A 9,449-nucleotide genomic window follows, 5' to 3' on the forward strand; every position below is an offset into this window, starting at 1 on the left:
GCTGTTCCGCGACGAAACCAAGCTTTAGCAACGGGCGTAGTCGAACGGTACACACTCGGTAAGCAATCCTACAATTTTTTGTTTATAACGTAGTTTATACAGAAAAATTTCAAAAAAATATACGTATTTTGGAAATGTTGAGTCGAATTAGTCTAGAATCGATTAATTTTATGAAAGAAAACCTTTCAAACAGCCGTAGTCCGTAAACTATGATTCCTACAAATAAAGAACGGAACGTATCTACCGTCTTATAGGGGGATCTACTGTATTAACATCTAATATACACTGGTTATATTTGGAGCATGTTAAAATTTAAAAAGAAAAATGTATGTACTGTATTCACTAAAATTTAGCTTATGTATTCTACAAATTAATGTCTGAATATAAATTTCAACTAATAATGCTAACATAACAATTCAAACTTGAAATTCATTTTTCCAATTTTCATTTACTTTATTAACAGCCATTAACAAATCAAATCAATTCCAAAAATATTAAGTCTGTAATAATGGTAAAAGTCAAAAGAATTTGTACAAACAGAGATTTTAAAATAATATTAAAGTACACTTCAACAACAGATATTTTGATATATTTTTCTTTTGATATATTTTTAGTAAAAAATATAAATATCCAATGCTAATGTTTCAAAAATAAGTGTAAACACAATTACTGTAGGTTTATTCTGTAGATAATAAAATAAGCAGTCAACAAGGAGTGAGTATAGAATATTTTAACACTCAGAATTCCAATTTGCATAATTAAACTTTTACATGTTCATCCTGGTATAGTTCAAAACAAATTGTTATTACTAAAAATGTTTAAATTAAATTATCTTTACTGATTTTTTTTAAGTCCAAACTAATTATTTATATTATCATAAACATATTAAAGAAAATGAATTTTAATTCTGTAAATTCTATTTATTAAAAAATTTACATTTTGTAATTTCACTAAAAAAGAAACAACCTACAAAAGGGTGTGTATACTCCTTGTTCTTACATCAAAGTTTTGGAATGTTTGTTGGCTCAATGCCTAATTAACAAGTTTACTTTTAACTGCAACACCTTACATATTTGAATATGCTTCTTTTCTAAAAAACTGTAGGTAAATTCAACTATGAAATAAAATAAGAAAATAAAATTTTAATTAGCAATATATTCAATAAAGTAATAATTTGTTAAACTGATCAGCTTTAAGTTAAAAAATAAAATGTTTTTAAAAAAGTTTTGAATGTAAATAATATTGCATTTAAATATTTTTAGTAATAATGTGTATAATTCTTATAAAATTATATTTAAAACAATAATTCTTATAATTTGTAAAATAATGTTTTACATTATCAATGCATTTTATTCAGCAAGTGAAAATAACAATTTATAAAAAATTAATGTAGAGATGGTGTGGTGCCGGTCGGCAATGGGCCAATTCGGACGATACAGGGCACAAGGAAAGGAAGAAAAGCGAACTTTGAACTGGTCACCCACTTTCCGACCAACAGCTACTGGAAACGGACGTCAAAACAAGCAGTCAGCACAAACAACTTAACCTTCGATCGATGTAGGGCTGTAAATACATTGTATTGTACATTACTGTATATATTCATAAACAAAGAAAGGGATATTAAATTCCGACTCGACTTATTCTCATCAACATCGAGCGATTCGCATAGGGGATCGAACCCCAAAATGGTAAAAATACATATGAAGTGATATTCATTTTTAAAACAATTTATCTTCTTAAATTGCCATTAAAATTAGATGAATTGGTAAATGATTCAACTTTGTTTTAGGCTTGAAATTTTCCTTCTTTTATAACATTTACTCAACTTATTATATAGAAGCTTGATAACAAAATAAAATTCAAAATGAAAAGAAATTTGATTAGAATATATTATAATATTAAAATGGAATGATATATGTTAATTCATAATGATGAAGTCAGAATGAAGTTAACTCAGAAATTTCATTGTAAGAGACTACATAATATATTCTAAGGGATAATTTTAATTACCAGTAAATGGAACGTATTTAGAACAAGCAATTATTTATTGTGACATTGTCACAATGTCAGGCTGCAATTTTTAATCACATTTTTAGTTTAATTTAAAATATATGCTCTCCACCTCAAGTTAGTAGTGGTTTGCCCTGTACATCATACTTTTCCTTTAAGAATAGAGTCATGCCTTTTGTCTATTAACACCTTTTGGGGAAAAAATTTTTTAATTGAAATAATATGACTTCCAGTTTGCATTGGAAGTTCATATATACTTAATCATGGCCTCCTACCCATAAGGTTTCCATATCTGGTCTCATCTTTCATCTATCTAATTCTGTTCTTGATTTCAGGAAAGACAGACAGATGACAGTGGGAATTTATAAGTCTAAAAGTTTTTCAAATTGCAGCCCACTATGCTTATACAATATTTATTTGTATCTCAGATCTCCATTTTAATGTATTTTTAAATAAGAAATCATGATATTTTTACAGTTTAATTAAAACTAATAGATTTTGAAGCTACAATTTAAATTGTTGATTTGTTTTTATATTAATAATTTAATGGTTATCTTACACTCGCAAGAAATATTATCAAAATCTAATCCATTTAGGAAGCTCTGTAAATTCAGACTATTACAGTCAAATGATTATCAATTGCACTCTACTAATTATGTAACCATAATCCTAGTATATTGTTCACATGACAAGCTGCTTTATCCCGATCTTCACTCAATGAGACTTGATACCCTAAAATATAGCAACAAAGATATGCAAATGTATAAATGTATGTACTAACAGACCCAGGTGCACCTAGCAGAGATGGCTATAATAATTTAATAAATTCCAACATATTAAATCCAACTTGTTTTACATATGAATAGCCTATGTTATATCCCCAAGAGTATCATATATTGTATACATGTATAAAAAGACAACTACTGCAAAGAGGAATAGCATACTTGAAAACTTGGTTATTTCATTTAGCAATGCTTAATAATCAGTACAACCTGGAGAAATTATCATAAGACCTGGAGTCCAGAGATAAAGTGCAGGTGGTGTTCACCCTACTGGATTAAAATTCTATTAATTAATTTAATATGAACAATATGAAATGTAATTCTGATCTAGTTTATACAATCACTCAAATGTTAGTCACTATAATTAAAAACTTTCAACATCCATATTTTAATATGATGCTTATAAAAGAAAGTATTATAATCAACAGTAACATTAATTAATCATTTATAAACAGTAATACTAAAAATTATTTTTATGGAAAATTCTAAAGCAATCATCACAATCATCAATGTTTCACACAAAATTTTTTCTAAATAATTACTGGAAAGAATATACCAAAAGAAACAGAAATTTATTTATTTTATTTATTTATTTTTATGTTTCCATAATCTCACTAATTTTAAAAATTATTTAAATCCATTATTAGAATTCAAATTTTAAGAAAATGCTAATTTTAACAGCAACAATACTTTTGCATTTATTTATATTGTCATCGTATGTCTTTGACACTTAAATATCTTCAACATAACACAGTCATATCTGGGTAATTAAGATATAATCAGGCATTACTTGTATCAGACATAAGAACCTTTAGCAAAATTAGCATCAAGGTCAAATTTCATTATCAAGTTATCAACCTTCTGAAAACAGGCAACAAAATATTAAAATTGTAGTTTATGTTAGAAACATGATCTTGATATGCATTTTATTAATTTTATACTAAATTTAAAGTCAAAAAATTTATTTCTTATTATATGTTTCGGTAGTATTTTAATTATGATAAATTAGATCTTCAATGACTGCTACAGTGCTTCTCAAATTGGTTAATGTAATTAATTTTCCACATTGTGTCGCATCTGATACTATATTTTGTTTATCCATTTGATCACTTAATTTTATATATAGACTATATACAAGTAAATACTTTGCTTATAAACTTAAGTTATTTATATAGTTAAATGTGTTTTAAAATAAAATCTTCTAAATCAACTTTAAGAAAATAAACGATTCAAATTTTATAGAGGTCATTATTGTATTTTTTTACAATACATTAAAATACGAAAAAATAACCTGTATAAAAGATTAATCAAATTTTAAGAGAACAAACTGCTAATGTCACGAGGTCAAATATTAACAGTAAAATTTTCTAAATAATAAATTCATTACTACATCATGCATAAATGTGGATAGTAAAAGAGAAAATGAGCATACATGATGCTTTATATGCAAAACATGCAACCTAACCTCTCAATTCACATGCAAGAAAACATAATAGTATCTTTGTATTTAGACATGTGTATACCATAACATGACTTATTATATGTGCACTTGAAAAACATTATTTCATACTAAGTTTCCTTTCCTAGAAAACAAGGTCTGGCAATTAATGGTTTGCAGACTAGTAACAGTCCACAGACCATCTCTTATAATTGCATAGAATGGTGCTGCTCTATCAAACAATTAATCTCCATTCATATATAAAGCTGATATAATTACTTTTGTCTATAGTTTTCATGCTTGAAAAAATAAATAATGTTTTATTATTATAATGAAAAGCAAATTAATTTCTAAAATTATTTCATATTAGTTGTATTTTATGTTTGCTTTTATACATATTTAGTTGTATAAATGTATTTGTTATTTATATCAACAGTCTTAATCATTAACAATACTTGTGAATAAATGGAATCTTTGGATATAACTAGAGATAAAAAAAAGACCAGACATTAAAAAATAAATTATTCCAAATTACACTTAAAGATTGTTTCAGAGAATATGGAGTCATTCAGATATGAAAATATAACCTTGTCTTCTAAAATTAAGTTGTTTGTTGCTTGATTTGGCAATCACTTCTCTTGAAAGTACACATAATATAAGTGGAAAATGTTTATCATCAGATTTAAAAATTGAAAAGAATAAATGCAAGAATGTAAAAAAAAACTGTCTACAAATCAGAACTTTATATTTTTTTATATATAAAATTGTTTTTACAACTCATTAGTAATTTTGTTTTTTAATTTAATATTGAAAGGATTTTCTAACCATAACTGAAGGCTTGCAAAACTTTAAATATTAAAAAAAAATTTTTTTTGTTGTCATTAATTTAATACACTTGTTCAATAATACATTATCTTCATTTGCTCTTCATTGCAGAGAAGTATTTCATTTTGATTAAAACAGCTAATGCATTAGCGATTTTATCAAAATGAAATCCTTCTCTGCTTCAACTTAGATATCCTTATATTGGTAACATCTGCATATTTGTATATTCAATAATAATGATTAAATAAAAAATAAAATTACAAAAATAAAAATTTTTATTAAATATACATAAATTGTTTTTAATCATATCGCTTTCCTTTGATATTAATCATTAGAGATGTAATGACAGATTAACCAGAAATTGCAAGGTCTGGTGAACAAATTTTTCTGAATAGTTTTTTTGCATGACAAATTAATTGAAAGTGAAGATCTAACTGATTTACACACAATCAGACAGACAGACAATAAAAAATTAAACCTGTTTACACAATATAATTTCAAGTATTGAGTAAATAACACGTTTGATCCAATAGACAAAGCTAGAAAACAAATCAATAATACTTAATTGATTAATTCAACTTCAACAAGGCAAACAAATTTCATATGCTAATATTTTTATAACGTTAGTCAAATAAACAGATTTATAAAATTTAATATTCTAAAAACAAAATTTCCAAATACTACATAAATTGAAGATACCATTGCTTAATTCATTCATTTACTCTATACAAATTTAAATATATTTTATGAACAAAGCAGAAAAAGTCAGAATTTTAAATAAAAACTTCTGTTAAAGAATTATTCCTAAAAATTCTATTCGTGAAATAAAATCCAATACTAATAAAGAGAAAACAAGTTAAATTGCCAACTAATGTAAATTTGTTTATGCATAATGTTTACTTGAAGATTTAAAAACACAATTAAATTTTAAATGTGTATTATTTATCTAATTTAACAAAAATATTTGAATTTAAGAAAATAAACACATCAAGTTGAAGACCGAGGAAAAAAAATAATGTACTGTTAATTAATTAATTATAATTTTTATATTGAATTAATAACAGTAAAATAAGTATATGTTTCTAACTTAATATAATGGTGTTTTTTTCATATTATTTTAAATGTTCACGGCTATCTTTTATACAAATGAAACCATTATTTATAATAATAATATGACCAAATAAAATTTCTTTTCATGCAGTTTTGTTATTAAGATATAGGAAAAATTTTTAAAAAACTAATTAAAAGCGAGATTACTTCCATCAATGGAAACAATTCAAAAAACTAAACACAGTACTTGATTGTGATTCATAACTACCAAAGTGATTCAAGTGACTCATAGGTTATCTACCAAAGGAACAACAATTATTCATGCAATTAATGAGACTTTCACTATCAGAAAAGGAAAGATATTCATTTCGCGCTTCATTTTACCGTAAAAATAAGCAATTATATTAAATTCGCCGCTATTTTTACAATAAATTATCAATTAAAATCGATATACAATATAATCGTTCATTACATTGTTCGTTGCCGTGTTATATCACACAACTACTAATAAACGACTTTGATTCGTTATAATAAAATTTTAAAATATTTAAATTATCCAATTATAAAAACCGAAACATTTTCCCGAATTAAGACAAAGATGACATCATTACAATTGTTACGCTTACCTTTCACTTTTTCATTCCATTTACTCTCGGGAATCATGAATAAATCGGTTTTTTTTCCTCGATATTATTTTATTATTGTGGAAATAAAAGCATTTCCGCTCGAGACATTTTTCCATTGAATGATCACTGACCCTCTCATACTTCCATCAATTCTCCACTTCTTCCTTTTTGATTAAATGAGCTCGATGCTGATTGGTTCAACTCTTTTGGTAATTCTTCTAGGGAAATAAAATGATAATTATTGTATTAAATATTTTTGTCGGCTTTATCGTTTATATTACTTTAATTATACGTCGTTAACGTTAATCTTTTATGTATTTATTTCATTTATAATAATATACATTTTTATAAAGAAAATTTTTATTTATAATAAGGAAAGACGAATAACGGATGTAAGCTTTTATGTAATTGGTTGATAGATTCTTTATGAATTCAATTTCCGACTCTAGACAGTAAAATAAAATAAAAATTTTAAGCATTTATTTTAATTTTTAAATACACAAATCAAGAAATGTGTAATTAATTTCCATGTATTATATACAAAGTTTAAAAAATTAAAAATTAAAAAGATTTTAAATAATTTGAAAATTGTTACGCAATATTTATTTCAATTGAATGTTTTTTTTAAAAAATAGAATTTAATTTCTGAATTTTTTGTTTCATTGTTCAATTAATTTTGCGAATTTCTACCAAATACAAAAGACCGCATGGCCCAACAGTTAAGGTGACAGCTTACCGCTCTGGGGACCCGGACTCGAATCTGGTCTACATCGTTAAATTTCCAGGAATTTTTTGGGGGCGGGTCCGTTCGGATATGTCGGACCCGGCCGCTCCATTGTGGAAAAAGTGTACTGTACGGTACATAACATATAAACCTTATTTTGTGCAGTTCTGTCATGCGGTCTAAGGGACAGAAATTCTGTTATATATATTGTGAAATTCACGCGAAATTAGAGTTAACCACGAAAGTAGACAAAATACGATAACAATAAGATGGTATATTTTCGTAAGTAATTTATTTCGCGTTTTATCAATAATACAGATTCTTATTTTGGATTCCAACGTCACGGTACAATAGTATATTGTACAAAATTGCGGAATGAACAATAGTATGGTACATCCAAAGCACATATATCCCAATCGCGACAATATGATCAAGCCCAAAACCTTAAAAACTAATCTCATATACTAACTTAACACTAAAGATAGAAAAGGATAGATTTAAGAAGATATAAGAAATAGTATATAGTAGAAGTAGGACTACCCGGGGTTTCTCTCTCGGTGTATTTCACTTTGTCTATTGTGGGGTGCGATGCCACACGTGATTATTATCTAGATGGCCCGTGGTTGTCTTCTTCAATAAAATCCTGTCCTTGTCTTCTTTTCTGCTACTCAGTTTCTTTTTTTCACTGTCTCATCGCCTCTACGATAAGACATGATTTTTTCCTTAGAATTCTTTCTGACATCTCCGGTCGTCGCTAACGCGACCCGGAGACTCTACACTACGTCCGTATGCCCCCAAGTCTTGGTAAAGAATGTCTTGCCTATTGTCTTTTTGGGACTCAGGGTCTTGTTCTCTCCTTTGTTAACCTTATTTCTTGGAACTGGTCATCCCACCCAAGGGAAAGGATATAAGGTTCTAGAAAGAAGAAGAAATAAAAAACAAAGAAAACTTAAAAACTAACTTAAATTAATAATTACAATACATATGGAGTGCAGCCACAATATGTCGCATTCACAGCTGAAATTTGCCATTTCAAGAAGTTCCTAGTTATTTCTTGAAGCGCTAGCTCATCCTGTAGTAGACGGTCAGATGGCCTAGCAATGAAAATCAATCGGTCTGAAAAAGCCTAAACTAGAAGAACCGAAAAATCCAAGGAATTTTTGGGAGATGAACCGTCCTGTTATGTTGAGCCCGTTTCCACAACCTACCGCTTTATTGTAGCCTGGTCGAACCCATAATGGGCTTATTAAAATGAAGAGCATATATTTTGAATTAAATTAATTAAAAATATGATTAAAAATTGCAGCCCGGCATTGTGACGATGTCACAATAAATAATTGCTCGTTTTGTAGCTATAAATTATCATCATTATGATCCATCCTACTTACAGCAAAATTCATCCGTAGTTTCTTCATACGAAATATGAATTAATACAAAAATAATTACAGTTATAAGCAGCAGAAACTTCATGCTTGGAGTTAATTAAACCAATTTAATTAAAGTACTAAAAAATTTATCATTAAAAGGAAACGTGATAACAGGAGAAAGGTTTTATGAAAAGCGACCTTTACAAAATTATTCTTAATTTAAAATATCAGCGCTAGAAATATATACAGTGGTGCCTCAGTGCACGAACTACTCCTAACTCGAATAATTCGATATTCGAATGCACGTTAAAAAAAAAAAATTCATATACAACAAATTATTCCTTGTAATTTGCCTGAAAAAGTTTGAGACCACGATTAAAAAAAAGCCACAAAAACAAAACATAGTAGGAAAAACAATGTTTAATACTTGGTACAGGATTCTTCTCCTTCCCAATTCATCACCAAACGATTATTGATGCTAATGTATGAAATTCCATTTAATCAATGCAAGATGTGTGATTACCAGAGCCCCTTTGGCCGCAAATTTAAAGTCTTTTAATCTTTAAAATTGGCGTTTCCGCTTCCCTGGACGAGGACCCAGGGGTAGGATTTGTGGGAAGCGTGTGT

At 27.4% G+C, this 9,449-nt stretch overlaps 1 protein-coding gene across 1 annotated transcript in view; it reads right to left on the reverse strand.

The window, feature by feature from the left end:
- Positions 1 to 6,990, reverse strand: part of LOC111626057 (neuronal migration protein doublecortin-like) — an 18,498-nt gene extending 11,508 nt beyond the window's left edge. Inside the window, exon 1 of the mRNA XM_023369340.1 lies at positions 6,732 to 6,990. The gene's annotated coding sequence lies outside the window, so the exon portion shown is untranslated. The remainder of the gene's footprint in view (positions 1 to 6,731) is intronic.
- Positions 6,991 to 9,449: the final 2,459 nt, after the last annotated feature.

This window comes from Centruroides sculpturatus, unplaced genomic scaffold (assembly GCF_000671375.1).
Source record: "Centruroides sculpturatus isolate CEXI.00-Female unplaced genomic scaffold, Cexi_2.0 scaffold350, whole genome shotgun sequence".
Classification (NCBI taxonomy): Eukaryota; Metazoa; Arthropoda; class Arachnida; order Scorpiones; family Buthidae; genus Centruroides; species Centruroides sculpturatus.